Source organism: Ochotona curzoniae, unplaced genomic scaffold (assembly GCF_017591425.1).
Source record: "Ochotona curzoniae isolate NIBS_2020 unplaced genomic scaffold, NIBS_Ocur_1.0 scaffold_2587, whole genome shotgun sequence".
Classification (NCBI taxonomy): Eukaryota; Metazoa; Chordata; class Mammalia; order Lagomorpha; family Ochotonidae; genus Ochotona; species Ochotona curzoniae.
The window spans coordinates 26,932,755-26,948,522 of NW_024467096.1; positions in this window are offsets into that span (position 1 = coordinate 26,932,755).

Here is a 15,768-nt window from a genome sequence, read left to right on the forward strand (position 1 = left end):
CTTGAAGACCGCAACTTGCAATATTTCTCTTTCTGCTTCTATTTTTCCTTCTTTATTTGCTGTTGTTGTTGTTGTTAAGTATCAGTGTTCCACTAAGTATTGTTGTCAGACAATACTAGCTTCCCAGGATGGACTCTTTCATTCCCATTGATTTACGTTAATTGCTAATGCAGTCAAATCTCGCCAGTCTTTTGAAACCCAGTGTATAATGCCAGCTGTTTATCACATCTCTACCTCTATGACCTACAATCATATCAAACTCTACATGTATTGATGAGAACTCCTTATTTTCTCCCAATTTTCTACAGACCTGTTCTCTTCTAGTTTTATTTTTTGTTTGTTTGTTTTTTAAGATTTACATTTTACTAGGACCAGTGCATTAGCTCAACTGCCAAAATCTTCACCTCCCAATGTGGCATCTCATTTGGCTCCAATTCATGCCCCAGCGGCTCCACTTCTCATTCAGCTCCCTGCTTGTGGCCTGGGAAAAGCAGCAGAGAATAGACCAAGTCCTTGGGATCCTGCACCTGCATGGGAGACCCAGAAGAAGCTCCTGACTCCTGGTATCAGATCAGTTCAGTCCAGCTGCTGCAGCCATCTGGGTAGAGAAGCATCAAATGGGAGATCTTTCTCTCTGTTTCTCCTTCTCTCTATAAATCTGCCTTTCCAGTGAAAATAAATAAATCTTTAAAATTTTTATTTTTTTGTTTATTTGAAAGGCAGAGTTAACAAGGAGAAGGAGAGAGAATCTTTCACTGGTTAGTTTACTCCCCAAATTCCCTGCAAAAGCCAGTGCTAGGTAAGGCCAAAACCAGGATGTTTTTCTGGGTCTCCCACCAGGGTGTGGAGGTTCAGTGCTTGGACCATCATCCTCTCCCTTCCCAGGCACAGGGAGCTGGTTTGGAAGTGAACCAGCCCGGACCAACGTCCTATGGGATTCTAGCACTGCAGGGGGCAGACTTCACCCGGCCCCTCCTCTTGTTCGTATAGCTCTGCTAGTTGGTAAACTGCTAAATCACTGAGACCCCTAAGTTGAATCTCTGTTTGGTTCATCTTGTTTCCATTCTCCTGTCCCCCTGAGGCGCTACCAGCATCAACAGCATTCTCATAATTTTCTCAAACAAAAAAAAAAAGAAAAAGTGGAATCCAGTTCTTCCCTTCTAGGCTGATTAAGGTTGGGTTTTCATTTTCTCTCACCCCAATCATGACCATAGCATTCTAGTTGGTCGTAATGTAACTAAGCATGCTCTACTCCCAGCCGTGACTCACAGAATGATCTTCCCTTAGAAAAATAAATGTGATTATGCCCCTCCTTGAAACCAGGGGCAAGCATCCAATATGGGTACCAGTTTTTGTCCTGCATGCCTTACTTCCAGTCCAGCTCCTTGCTAATGATCTGGGAAAGCAGTGAAGGATGGATCAACTCTTTGGGCCTCTGAACCCCAGTGGGAAACCCAGAGAATGTTCCTGGCTCCCAGTTTTAGACCAGCCCAGCTCCTGCTGTTGCAGCCATTTGAGGAATGAAACAATGGAAGATCTCTCTTTGTCTCTCCTTCCCTCTGTAACTTTGCCCTTTAAATAAAACTCAAATGAATGCTTAAAAGAAAAACCAAATATACAAGGTTTCTTTATTACTCATAGAATAAAGTCAAAGTTCTTTAACATCGTATAGAACATTCTTCCCAATATGACTCCCATCTCAAATATATACCTTGTGTTTAGTCATTCTGAAGTTCTCGGCAGTCTGCAAACATGCCAGTTACTTCCATAAACCTCTAAATTTGCATACCTTTCCCCCACTTTCATTACTTCATTTTTCTGCAGGAAAATTCCAGTTCATTGTTAGAGTGCATGCACAGTGGCAGCCCTGTGGCTTAGCACTTGGAGTGCAGGTTAGGACATCCGCAGTCCCACCTTGCAGTGCCCAGATTCCATCCTGGCTCCAGCTCATATTTCCACCTTCGTGCTGATGTGAAGCCTGGGAGACAACAGGAAAGGCTTCCTGCCACACACACAGCAAGCAAGGACCTGGCCGCCAACGTAGGCCCAACACTGACCCAGGCATTGCAGGCATTTAGAGAGGGAGCCAGCATTTGGGGTGAAGCTCTGCTCTCTTTTTCCATCCTTGTGCCTTTCACTTATATTCTTTAAAAAAAAAATGATAGCCTCATTTAACTATCTTGTGAAGAGCTAATTTTTCCTAGTGTGTGTTAACAGACTACTGCTTATAACTCGATATGGCTCTTAGCACTTCGTATTGTAACTGGTTGATAAGGCTATCCCTTCTATTCAATATCAAAAACTTAAGGGGTAAGGAGCAGAACTATATTTTTGTCATCTTTATGAGCTAATGCTTTTCATATGTGCACTCAATAAGTATCTATGGAAAAGAGGCAAGATAGTATTTTTCAATAGTTTGAACTTTTTAAAAAAGATTTATTTGTTTACTTATTTTATGGAAAGTCAGATATACAGAGAGGAAGAGATACAGAGAAGATCTTCCATCGGCTGATTCATTCCCCAACTGGCCACAATGGCCAAGAGCTGAGTCAATACAAAGCCAGGAGCCAGGAGCTTCTTCTGGGTCTCCAATACAGGTACAGGGTCCAAGGCTTTGGGCCGTCCTCTACTGCTTTCCCAAGCCACAAGCAGGGAGCTGCATGGGAAGCATGGCAGCTAGGATTAGAACCGGTGCTCATATGGGACCCTGGGCATGCAAGGTGAGGACCTTAGCCACTAGGCTACTGTGCCAGGCCCAGTAGTTTGACTTTTGTCATATCTTATTTCCTGTGTCAGAGATTAGTTAGGCACCTCATCTAAATATTGTTTTGATTAGTAAATTAGCACCCATCAATATTCCTTTTCTACTTTTACTGCTGAGTTTTCAATTGTTTAGAAACTTGAATCTAAAAGTAGTGCATGCTTATAATAAAGTTTGTGACCACACCACCAGCTATTTGGAAGTTGGCAAGTTAGTGCTATAGTGTCAGAATGTTATGCTTGCAGAATAGGTCACTAAGCTCATTAAACTGCTTTTCTAATATTTTTTTCTGCTCATTAGTCTGTTTACTAAAAACTGCTATTTACATATAAATTAATGTACACTATCTGCATGCTAAATATTAGCACGTGCTTTCTAAACCTGTGTTTCTTACTAAATATGGAGTAACTGCTTCCTCATGATCAGGTGGGTAGTGTGGGTTGGTGATGGTTAACGAATGTGGGTTAAAACAGTGTAAGCTAGTATTCCTGTTAAAATCCCATATTTAATTGCTGAAACCCAATCCCTTCCAAGTTCATTTCCTAGGATAACTTACTCAGCTTGAGTGGTAGTAGCTATCAACACCGTTTGCTTCTCTGTGTGCAGGCATGAACCACAGAGTTCCTCACTCCGAGACTCAGGCTCTACCACTTTTTCTTCTCTCTAGTCTCTCTCTCTCTCTTTCTATGGACCCAACAGCCAGATGTAGACAATATGCAACAACCTGTTAGCAGTGCAGCAATCACATTGAGACACTTTGGCCCCCAGGCTGTCAGTCCGAGTGGACAACTTCCTCCTTGGGCCACCATTGCTTTGGCTGCTCTAAACAAACTTCCTCTTGCCTGATTAATAGAATCAGTGACTGAGGAATATGGAAGCTACACTCTGTGGTCCAAAGTGGACTTTTCCATTTTCTACCTCTGTGACCTAAAGCAACTTACTTAACCTCTTTGTACCTCAGCTTGCCCTTCTGTGATAGTAACTTACTTCATACTATTGTGATATTTGAAACAATTGATGTCTGTGGCTAAGACATGTTTTACAAGAACAGCAATGTGGTATAGTGTGCTAAGCTGCTGCCTGTGTTGCCAAAATCCCATATCGGCATCAGTTTGAGTCCAGGCTGTTCCATTCCCAACCCAGCTCCCTGCTAGTGCACCTGGGATAGCCGCAAAAGATGATCTCAAGTCTTTTGGACTCCTGTATCCATTTGGGAGACCTTGAAGAAGCTCCTGACTTCAGCCTGGCCCCAGTAGCCATTGTGACCATTTGGGAAGTGAACCAGCGGATAGAATTTTCTCTCTCTCTTTCTGTGAATTGTATCTCCTTCTATCTCTGTAAATCTTCCTTTCAAATAAAGTAGGTTTTTAAAATATATGTAGGCATATAGTTAATATTCAATAGCTGCCACCTGTTAATGTTACTGCCAATTCCACTACTATTACTATGGTTCTACCTCTGTGGCTCCCACTAGTGGCATCGCAGCTGAGACCTGGTCACTGCTTGATGGGACTCATAGTCTTTTTTTTAAAAAAAAAAAAAAGAAAAGATTTATTTATTTATTGGAAAGTCAGAGAGGAGGAGAGACAGAGAGAAAGATCTTCTATCCGATGATTTATTCCCCAAGTGAGCGCAACGGCTGACGCTATGCCGATCTGAAGCCAGGATCCAGGAACTTCTTCTGGGTCTCCCACATGGGTGCAGGGTCCCAAAGCCTTGGGCCATCCCCGACTACTTTCCTGGGCCACAAGCAGGGAGCTGGATGGGAAGTGGAGCTGCCGGGACCAGAACTGGTGCCCATATGGGATCCTGGTGTGTTCAAGGCGAGGACTTAAGCCACTAGGCCATGCCACCAGGCCCAGGACTCATAGTTCTTGACATTGCCTTCTTCCCCCTGACCACAGAACAGATGGCACCTGTGCTGCTGTTTCCTACCCTGGAATTTTTTTCATTTATTTTTATATTTTATTTGTTGGCAAGGCAGAGAGACAGAAACAGACAGATAAGCAGAGATTTCCCCCATTGATTGACTCACTCCCCAAAAGCCTGCAACATGCAGGACTGGGTCAGACCAAACCCAGGAGCCAGGGTTCCAGCTGTCTGAAGCTGCCTCCTGGGATGGGCATTATTAGGAAACTTGTATCTGGAGTGAACCAGGTACCCTAAGGTCTCTTACCCACTGTCAAATGTCCTTCCTCCCACCCAGATTTTATTTCAAACTGTGAACTTACTATCAAGCAGCACATTTTTATAATAGATAATTGATTTTTTGCTTTTATTTATTTGGAAGGCAGAGAAACAGAGACAGAAATCTTCACATCTGTGGGCTTAGTCCCTAAATGCTTGTAACAGGCTGGGCTGAGCCAAGCCAAAGCCAGGAGCCAAGAACCCAATCTGAGTCTTCCACGTGGGTGGCACAGCCAAGTACCTGCTACCACTAGAGTACACATTACCAGGAAGCTGGAAGCAGAGCTTAAGCTCAAGCCCAGTTTGATATGGGATGCAGGAATCCCAAGTGACGTAGTGACTGCTGTACCAGATGTCCACATCCCGAAGTAGATTTAAGTCTTCATCATAGAGTTAAATATTCCACCATAACTAAGAGGTACAAATGTAATGTCACAGATATCAGGTTATTATTGTTCTCCTTCTCCTTCTCCGGTCCATCTTTATTTTCTCAACACATTTATGAGCTGCATAACTTTATATAATGCCACACTATGTATAGCTGCCAAGATTCAGTCCCTGGAAGAACTTATCACTTCAGATTATTATTTCAGAACTTTCACTGAATAGTCATGGATGGCTATCTCTTTTTTAGGAATTATTAACATTTTCCAATTAAAATGTCATATTTCCAACTTAATTATAATGTAACACTTTCTAACCTGTCATCCATGCTGGTTAAAACAGGTTCTAGAAATTACAAGCACTATGAGCAAGAAGAGGTTATTTTGCACACATCAGTAGTCAGTAATTAGCATATGAGTCGTTGCTTTATTCATATGAATCATTAGGCTATAGATCACTTGACACAGATTTGCAAGACTATACAAATTTAACATATAAAGTTTCACTTGGAGAAATAGAATTATTGTCCTTGAAGGAGTAGGAGGTTTCCAAATATGATGAGGCCATTATTTAAAATTGTGTAATTTGATTAGTAAAATTTTAGATGAAGGGAAATCTCTCAGCTCATTAGTCCCATTCTTTATTTTATGGAGGAATTTTACCAGGGCCAGCAACATAGAGGTTATATTCCTTTACCAAGGTCAGGTCAATAGTGAAAACTCCAAAAGCCAAAATTTTATGTATTGAGCTGGCATGATGGCTTAGCATACCAATCCTCCTGCTGCAATGCCGGCATCCCATATGGGCACTGGTTTGTGTCCTAGTTGCTCCTTTTCTGATCTAGCTCCGAGCTTTGGTCTAGAAAAGCAGCTCAAGTCCTCAAGTTTCTGTGCTCCTGTGGGAGATCTGAAAGAAGCTCCTGGCTCCTGGTTTTGGATCAGCTCAGCTCTGGACACTGCAACCATTTGGGAAGCAAACCAGCACACAGAGGCATTCTCTCTTTCTCCTTCTTTCACTCTCTCCCACCCTGTATCTCTGATTAAAGTAAAAATACATTTTTTAAATTATGAATTAAACATAAACAGCATAAACAGACTTGCAAATATTTGAGGTCCCAGAAAGTGATACTGTCTTTGACTAGCATTTTGACAGTAACCCCACCTTTGTGAATTAGTATCTACTATGGCAACCATCGAATATCTTGATTATGCTTAGCAATATTCATATTATTATTTCATTTCAAATGAATGGAAAAAATGAATTGCCAATGCAGATAAAATAAAAATGAAACTCATGTTATTAAAAAAAATAGTGATTATTTTATCTCAAATGTACAAGTATGCCTGTTTGACCTCAGCTGGCTGACTCTAGGTTTAATAGTGAAGGAAAATATGTAAAAGGAATAATAGGTGTCCAACAGGTTGAGCCACTGCCTGCAATGCGTATGTATGATTGCCACTTTAGGCTCCACTTCTGATCAAACTCCATGTTAATGCAACTGGGAAACAGCAGAAGATAACCCAAATGATTGGGCCTCTGCCACTCACACGGGAGACTGAGAGTTCTAATTCCCAGTTTTGGCCTTACCTAGCTCCAGTCATGGTAGCCATGTTGAGAATTTACCAGAAGATAGATGGTATCTATCCATCTATCTCTCTAACCTTGTCTTTCAAACTGAAATATATATTATATATATATATATGTACATTTTGTAAGAATACATTGAAAATAATTTAACTGATATATTTTTGTAAATGCTGTGTAATTATATAATACAGCTATGCAAAAATTTATGCATATAAAGAAAAGAAATATACAAAAAAGAATATACAAAATATTTTTGGTGGTTGCAAAGGAAAAAATAGCATTTGGGGAGATTATTTCTCTTTTATTTTAATATTTTGGGAAGATACTTTTTCTGTTTTCTATCATGAACATCTTAATGGACAATACTATACTCCTCATTGTTGAACATATAAGAGTTCCTAATAATAATCTTATTTTCCTTTTGAAGAGACTCCATTGAAAATGGCTTTAGTGAGAAATAATGTCTGTCTTTTGCCATGACCACATCTTTCTTTTAAGCCAGAGGGAAATAATTTTAATCGAAAAATTGTCCATTTTCTTCCCACATATCTTGCTTTGTATTAGGAAATGACATTTTGTTTTAGAAAATGGCATTGTGATGCATTTCATTATAAGGAAAATATTTTAAAATATTTAGAAGAAAATATTTTTAAAACATGAAAGGCAAGATGAGATAAACTGCTTTTTTGCGAATCTCTATCCCAGTGCCTATAGCTTACTAGAAAATAAAAAAATATATATATAATTACCATGATTCCCCCCTGAAGACAAATTCCAAAGAGCTGGAGAAGGGAAGAGACAGGGTGAAATGGTGGTGCAACAAGGAATGGATGTTAGCAGCTCTGGCTTGCTCAGTTCAACTCTGAATGCAATGTTCTCTTTTTTTGTTGTTGTTGACATGGTTTATTTTAACAAAAATACAGCTGAACATTTGTCACAGATTACATGAAACCATACACGTTGACATTTCTCTCTGCATAGTTAACCAACACTGATATGTGAGCTTGAATTTTTAAATGGGTAATGCTTTCTCCTGCACAAGGCTAAACTTTAGAATGTTCCTTGAACTGAAATTAGAAAATGCCCTGACAATGGAAGTCGCTCTTCCCCGCCCCACCCCCAAGTCTAATAAAAGCCTCTTTCTCCATGAGCCACTGATGTGAACAGAAGCCTGCTCTGGCATCAAAAACTGTCACAGTAGTCCTCCCATCTCTTCATGAAAGCTTCAAAAGCATCACCCTCAGTTTGTACAGGCACAGAAGCAGCAGGGCCAGATGTGGGGGCTATTTTGGAAGGGGCATAACTGAGTCATTCTGTGACTTTTCTTTGAGGAGCAGTAGTTGCCCCTCAAAACATTCTCTCAATGTAATGGGCACAGATGAGTAACCTCTGCCTTCTGATTAGTGGATCTGTGGCTTGGTCCTGATGGTGGCTTGGCTTTCTTCTCAGTGGTGACTGCACTTGTATCACCCGCTTTGAGTCACTGAATCACATTGGGTGGGTCCTCAAAACCTCTGGGTTCAGCAAGGGAGCTGATGAGAAAAGTGCAGGTGTGACAGCTCCAAGTTTAGGCACCCATGGTGACTGTATCATGCCAGGGCAAGGTGGAGGGATGTCTGGAAGGTGCAATGAGAGTAGCCCTGATGGAAGTCCCCATAGTGGAAGGCCAGGAGGCAGACATGGAGTGAAGGGCCAGGGATTTGACTGGTAATGGTCCTGGAGGTGAAAGTTGGAGTAAAGTTCCTGGGAGTCCTGGTGGTCTCAGGAATGGAGGAGCCCCTGCAGGTGGAACTGGAGGAGGACCTGTAGTTGAAGAACACATCTTCCCATCACTGAAGGTCTATCAATCACATGTTCTCTCAGGGGGTTTTCAATATTAGAATGTATCAAAAGTACAAAAAGATTTAAAGGACATAAGCATTGTAATGGCAACAACGATATGTAGACCAAATTCTTGGGGGTCTCTGCTGGTGTTTCCATTGCTAGTTCCCTGGGTCTAGCTTCTGTCAATTTCCCAAGACTGATGCTTACATAATTTGCATTTTTTCACTTGCAACAAAAAAATGCACAAGGTCGCTTTTTGCAAGTCCAAATCTCCTTGGCAATACTTTCGACATTATACCAGTGCTTATCCCCTTCAATATTCAATTTTAGGTCATCACCATCTCTTAACTGCATTGTTACAGTAATTTTTAAACTTGTCTCAATTTTACTTTTAAACCTTCCTAGCGTGCACTCAATAAGGCACAAGGGTAGTCAGATCATGTTGCTCTTCTGAGAGCACTCTGCTGACTCTATTTCTTCCGCACAAAAGCCACTGTTCTCACAGTGTTCATGACCCCACACTATTCTGGCACTTAACTTAGCCATCGCTACACTGGCCACTTTGCTGCTCCTCAAACATGCTCTCACACTCTTAACTCAAGTGCTTTCCTCTTTGATGTACACATGACTGGGTAACTCTTTCACATCTCTGCCTGAATGTACTTTTCCCATCATCTTAGATGATAACTCCACCCCAAATGCAGCCCCTTCTCAAATATTACCTGTCCCCTTTGCCTTGCATTTTTGTTTCACATTTAAGCATACTGCATATTTATCTTTATATTTACTAATTCTCCACATTAGGATGTGAGCTTTGTGAAAGCTGAATTTGGCTGTTTTCTTCTCTGATACTTGTCCAGTGGTAAGAGAAGTACCGACTACATCATTGACATTCAGACTCTTTTTTTTTTTAACTAAAAGAGAAACAAAGGAAAGATGAAGGAAATATTTTTTAAATTAATATGGCGTATGTGTTACAATGAAAATTTATCCTATCATATATCTGTTGATTTTTAAAAAGATTCATTTGTTTGTTCCTATTAGAGAGACAGAACTAGAAGAGACACAGAGAGAAGAAGATAGCTGCAACAGCCAGAACTGGGCCATGCTGAAGCCAGGAACCTGGAGCTTCTTAAGAGTCTCATGAGTGCATGGGTCAAGTATCTGGATGATCTTCCACTGCCTACCCAGGTTGGAGCAGCCAGGGACTTGAGCCAGAGCCCATATAGGATGTTGATACCATAGGTAAAGACTTAACCTACTATACCACAATGCCAGCCCCATTATGTGTTGTTTTTAAGCTTATTGACTATTTAAATATATACATATATTTATTTAAATTATATATATATATACATGTATATATCACCATGAACATCAATACATGTAGAAACCAAACTAGTTAGAATCAAAGGGATCCTACTTTGTTTCTATAATGATCCTGAAAAAGTTTAAGGTTTTCAGTCCCAGCTGTGAGCAACTGCCTAAATTGACTTGTACCGAGGGAGAAAAACAGACAAGAGCTGTTGAGCATTCTGGGCCTGGTTAATGCCAAATCTGTGATAAGCATACTAGTATGCCAGCATAGTTACTTAGCCTATTCTATTTAAAAACAGACAGGGAGTGAGAGTTAAGATGGCTGACTACGGAAGGTTGGTGTAGGGGAGAGTGCAGAGAGAGAGGGACAGAATTAAACAGAGGAGAGAGCAGGAAGTATAGAATTACAGGGAAAGGTGTCCAAAGCTGCCTGGATCCTGTGGAGCCAAGAGGATTCAAACAACTCAGAAAAGCAACCCAGAAAAAAGAGAAGGAAAAGCACCACCGAGACAGTGAGCCACACCCAGAGCTGCCGAAAGTGGATACCACTAGAGAACTCAAAATTTGGTGAGTCTCAAATCCAGGCAGGGAAAAAACCTGTGGCAGCCTCAGCCAACCCATAGGATAAGAGAAAGATTGAGAGACCTTTGGAACTCCTGGGCGACCACGACAGAATCCCCAGCAGCTACAGCGACCCAGACCAAGGAGGCGGCCCCAAGCGAGATAGACCTTTAGAACTGCCTGGTGGCCCCATCACAGCGAGACTGTGAGGGTGCCGGAGACCTCAGCGGAGATTGCAAATGCAACTGCAGGGGCGATCCCAACAGAGGCGGTCTGGAGAGCCTGCTTGCAGAGAAAGGAATGCCTTTGGGGAAGGAGCAGTGGGGAAGTGTAATGCACGGGTTAGAGCCATAGGGATAGTACCTGAGCTTATGTCCACCCATGGGCACTTAGGCCTGAGCCATGCGGAGGAGCACCCAGATCCCCTCAGAACAGAAACACAGGCCTGTAGGCGATGGAGTTTTTTTCCTGGACTCGGCCCCTGAAGGCACACTTGGGTCAGTGCCATAGCCAACAGATTGCAGGGGAACCCAGCGGCAAAGGTACAAAATCTACCCAATCCCTCTGACATCACCTGCCTTGCGCCATAGAGCATGGAGAATCACACTGCTCTTTGCACACCGTGTGATGGTAGCTGGACCACACCTGCTCTAGGCTACTACACTGAGATCAGAGCCTGTGGACAAGCGGCTGAAAGCGAACCTGTGCAAAAGCCCACTCCCGTCAGAGACTGGGAAATGCATCAGCGGAGGAGAGAGAAACCACCCGTTTCCCACAGGGTGGCAGCAGCTGGTAATCAGGCAGACTGATGGGCCCCCAGAACCCACAGAACAACAGATAGATACAGAAGTCCCAGAAACCCCCCAAAGCAAGTCTGAGACTAGAATTCCAGAACGACAAGAAACCACAATGCAATGGGGAGAAGCATCAGAATAAATCATTATTCAGAGGAGAAAACCAGCACTTCCCCTCAAAACAACCAAAAACCAATCTCAATCTCTGAGTTGCAAAATGAAGACATTGAGGAGCTACCAGATAAGGAATATAGAAAAACTAATCATAAAATTTGTCAGAGACAGTGAGAAGCGCTAGGAAGAGCTCAAGGAATTAAAAAATAACATTAGCACAGAAATTAAGCAGTTCCAACATGAAATTTCACAACTGAAAAACACGGCGGAAAGCTTAACAAATAGAATGAACATGGCAGAGGAAAGAATTTCAGTCATAGAGGATATCTAAGTCCAGAATACACAACAAATGAAATACCTGGAAGAAAATCTGATCAAAACTAAGAAATCTATACAAGAAATAAATGACACAGTCAAAAAGTCAAATATGAGAATTATAGGAATTCCAGAAGGTGTGGAAAGAGAAACGGGATTATAGAGGTGTTCAACGAAATTGTAAAGAAGAACTTCCCAAACTCAGGGAACATAAAAGCAAGCCAAATCCAAGAAGGAGAGAGAACACCAAGCAGATATAACCCCCAAAAATCTTCACCCAGACACATTGTAATCAAGCTTCTCTCAAAAGAATAAAAAGAAAGGATATTGAAACAAGAAAAAAAGGCACAATAACATTTACAGGAAAACCAATCAGAATCACTACTGACTTCTCAGAAGAGACCCTTCAAGCAAGACTAGAATGGGGTAACATCTTTCAGAACTTAAAACAACACAATTGTCAACCAAGAATACTGTAACCAGCAAAGCTTTCATTTCTATTCGAAAATGAAGTTAAATACTTCCACAGTATAGAGAGGTGGAAGAATTTGTCCACACCAAACCAGCTCTAGAATCGCTCCTCTGTAGTATGCTGAAGTCAGAAAGAAAAGAAATGGACCAGAAGCAAAGATGGCAAAGGAGAAGATCTTCACACTAAAACACATAAAAGGAAACTCTAGACAGAGACACCAACACACACACACACACACATACAGTCATGACAGGGCTAAATCGCAACCTGTCAATACTGTGAACACAAACGCCCTCAATCAAAAGATAGACATTTGCAGAATGGATCAAAAAGCAAGACCCAGCTATTTGCTACCCGCAGGAGACACACCTAATCAGCAAAGATGCAAAGAAGCTGAAGGTGAGAGGATGGAAAAAAGACATTTCACGCAAATGGAAGGGAAAAAAAGAGCAAGTGTAGCTGTTCTAATCTCAGATGAAATAGACTTCACCATGAGAGATATTAAGAGGGACAAAAACGTACACTTCATAATGATAAAGGAAGCCATCTACCAAGAACAAAAACCGATACTAAATGTCTACATGCCAAACAAGAGAGCACCCAGCTATATGAAGCAATTATTAACTGACTTAAGAGGAGAAATTGATGGCAACACAATCATTGCAGGAGATTTTAACACCCCATTAACACCGCTGGATAGAACAACAAAACAGAAACTCTGCAAAGAAGCAACAGAACTCACATAGACTACAGAACAAATGAACCTAATTGATATATATAGACCTTCCATCACACCGACACAGAATACACATTTTTTCCAGCTGTGCATAGCACCTTCTCCAGGTTCAACCACATGATAAGGCACAAAACAAGTCTTGCTGAATTCAAGAAAATAAGAATCATACCATACATCTTTTCAGACCATCACGGAATGAAACTGGAAATCAACAAATCAAAACACCCCAGGATATATGTAAACTCTTGGAAGATGAACAATATGCTCCTAAATGAACAATGGGTCAGAGAAGAAATTAAAGAAGAAATAAAAAAATTCCTTGAAACCAATGAAGACTCAAACACAATATACCAAAATTTATGGGATACTGCCAAGGCAGTTTTAAGAGGCAAATTTATTGTAATTGGAGCCCATATCAAGAAACAGGAGTGACAACAGATATATGAGCTTAGTATATGCTGAAGGATTTAGAAAATCAACAAAACAATTCTCAAAATAGCACAAAGCTTGAAATTATCAAAATAAGGAATAAATTAACCAAATAGAGACCAAAAAAACCCATACGCAAAATCAATGAATCAAAAAGTTGGTTTATGAAAAAATAAACAAAATAGATATCCCACTGATTCAACTGACAAAAGCAAGAGAAACGAGAATTAATTGCATCAAAGATGAAAAAGGGAACATCACAATGGGCACCACAGACATACAAAGAATAATTAGAAGTTACTATACACAACTATATGCCAACAAATCAGAAGAGCTCCAAGAAATGGAGAGGTTCCTGTACTCCCACCAACTACCAAAATATAGCCAAGAAGCATCAGAAAGCCTAAAGAAGCCTATAACAGAGGCAGAAATTGAATCAGTAATCAAAACCCTACCAACAAAGAAAAGTCCAGGCCCAGATGGTTTCACTGTAGAATTCTACAAAGCATTCCACGCAGAACTGACTCCAATCTTCCATAAACTCTTCAAATCAATAGAAGGGGAAGCAATTTTTCCAAACTTGTTCTATGAAGCCAACATTACCTTAAAACCAAAACCGGATAGAGATCCAACAAAGACCGATATCCCTGATGAACATAGATGCTAAGATCCACAACAAAATGCTAGCCAACAGAATACAAAAGCACATCATTCACCTGGACCAAGTGGGATTCATCCCAGGCATGCAGGGATGGTTCAACATATGTAAAGCTGTAAACATGATACACCATATCAAAAAACTCAAGAACAATCATATGATAGTCTCAATAGATGCAGAAAAAGCTTTTGACAAAATCCAACACCACTTCATGTTAAAAATACTAAATAAAGTAGGCATAGAAGGAACAATCCATAACATAATTAAAGCAATATATGAAAAACCTAAGGCCAACATCATATTGAATGGAGAAAGGCTGGAAGCCTTTCCACTAAGATCTGGAACCAGACAAGGCTGTCCACTATCACCACTGCTATTTAATATAGGACTGTAAATACTTGCAAATGCTATTAGACAAGAAAAAGGAATTAAAGGAATTAAAATGGGAAAGGAGGAAATAAAATTATCAATGTCAATGACATGATCCATAATTGGAGAACCAGGGGACTCAATAGACTACTACAACTAAAACGAGAGTTCAGTGAAATAGCAGGGTATAAGATAAATGAAAATAAATCAACAGCCATAGTGTTCACAAACAATCCCAAGGCTGAAGAAGAATTAACCAACATGGTGCCCTTCAAAATAACAGAACAGAAAAGGAAATATGTAGGAATAAACCTAACAAAGGATATGGAAGACCTATATAAGGAAAACTACAAAACATTAAAACAAAAAAATAGAAAAAGACTTCAAAAAATGGAGGAAAATACCTTGTTCCGGGCTGGGCAGAGTAAACATCATCAAAATGGCCATATTACCAAAAGCAATATATACATTCAACGCGACTCCAGTTAAAATATCAAAAACATACTTCACAGAGCTAAAAAAAAAAAAAAAAAGATGCAAAGGTTCATCTGGAAGCACAAAAAACCACAAATAGCCAGAACTATCCTGAAAACTAAGAACCTGGCAGGAGGGATCACAATCCCAGATCCTCAGACATATTATAAGGCAGTGGTGAGCAAAACAGCCTGGTACTTGTACAGAAACAGGGAGGTACATCAATGGGGCAAAATCGAAAATCCAAAGGGGAACCCACACATGCACAACTACATAATCTTTGACAAGAAAACAGAAACCAATCCAGGAAAAAAAGGAACATTTCTTTAATAGATGCTGTTGGGACAACTGGCTAATAGCATGTAAAAGTAAGAAGCAAGACCCACACCTTTCACCATACACAAAGATAAAATCTAAATGGATTAAAGATCTAAACCTACACCCAGAGACCATCAAACTTTTGGAAGAAGAAGTTGGACATACTCTGCAAGACATAGGAGTGGGCAAAAACTTCCTAGAAAAAAAATACCCAAAGCAAAAGAAGTCAAGACCAAAATAAACAAATGGGACTACATTAAGCTAAGAAGTTTCTGCACAGCAAAGGAAACAATCAAGAAAATAAATAAGAAACCAACAGAATGGGAGATCTTTTGCACACTACACAGAAGACAAAGGGCTAAATTCCAGAATATACCGAGAGCCCCAGAACAACAATAACATCAAAACAAACTAGTCAAGAAATGGGCACAGGAAATGGGCAGACACTTTACAAAGGAGCAAACTCAA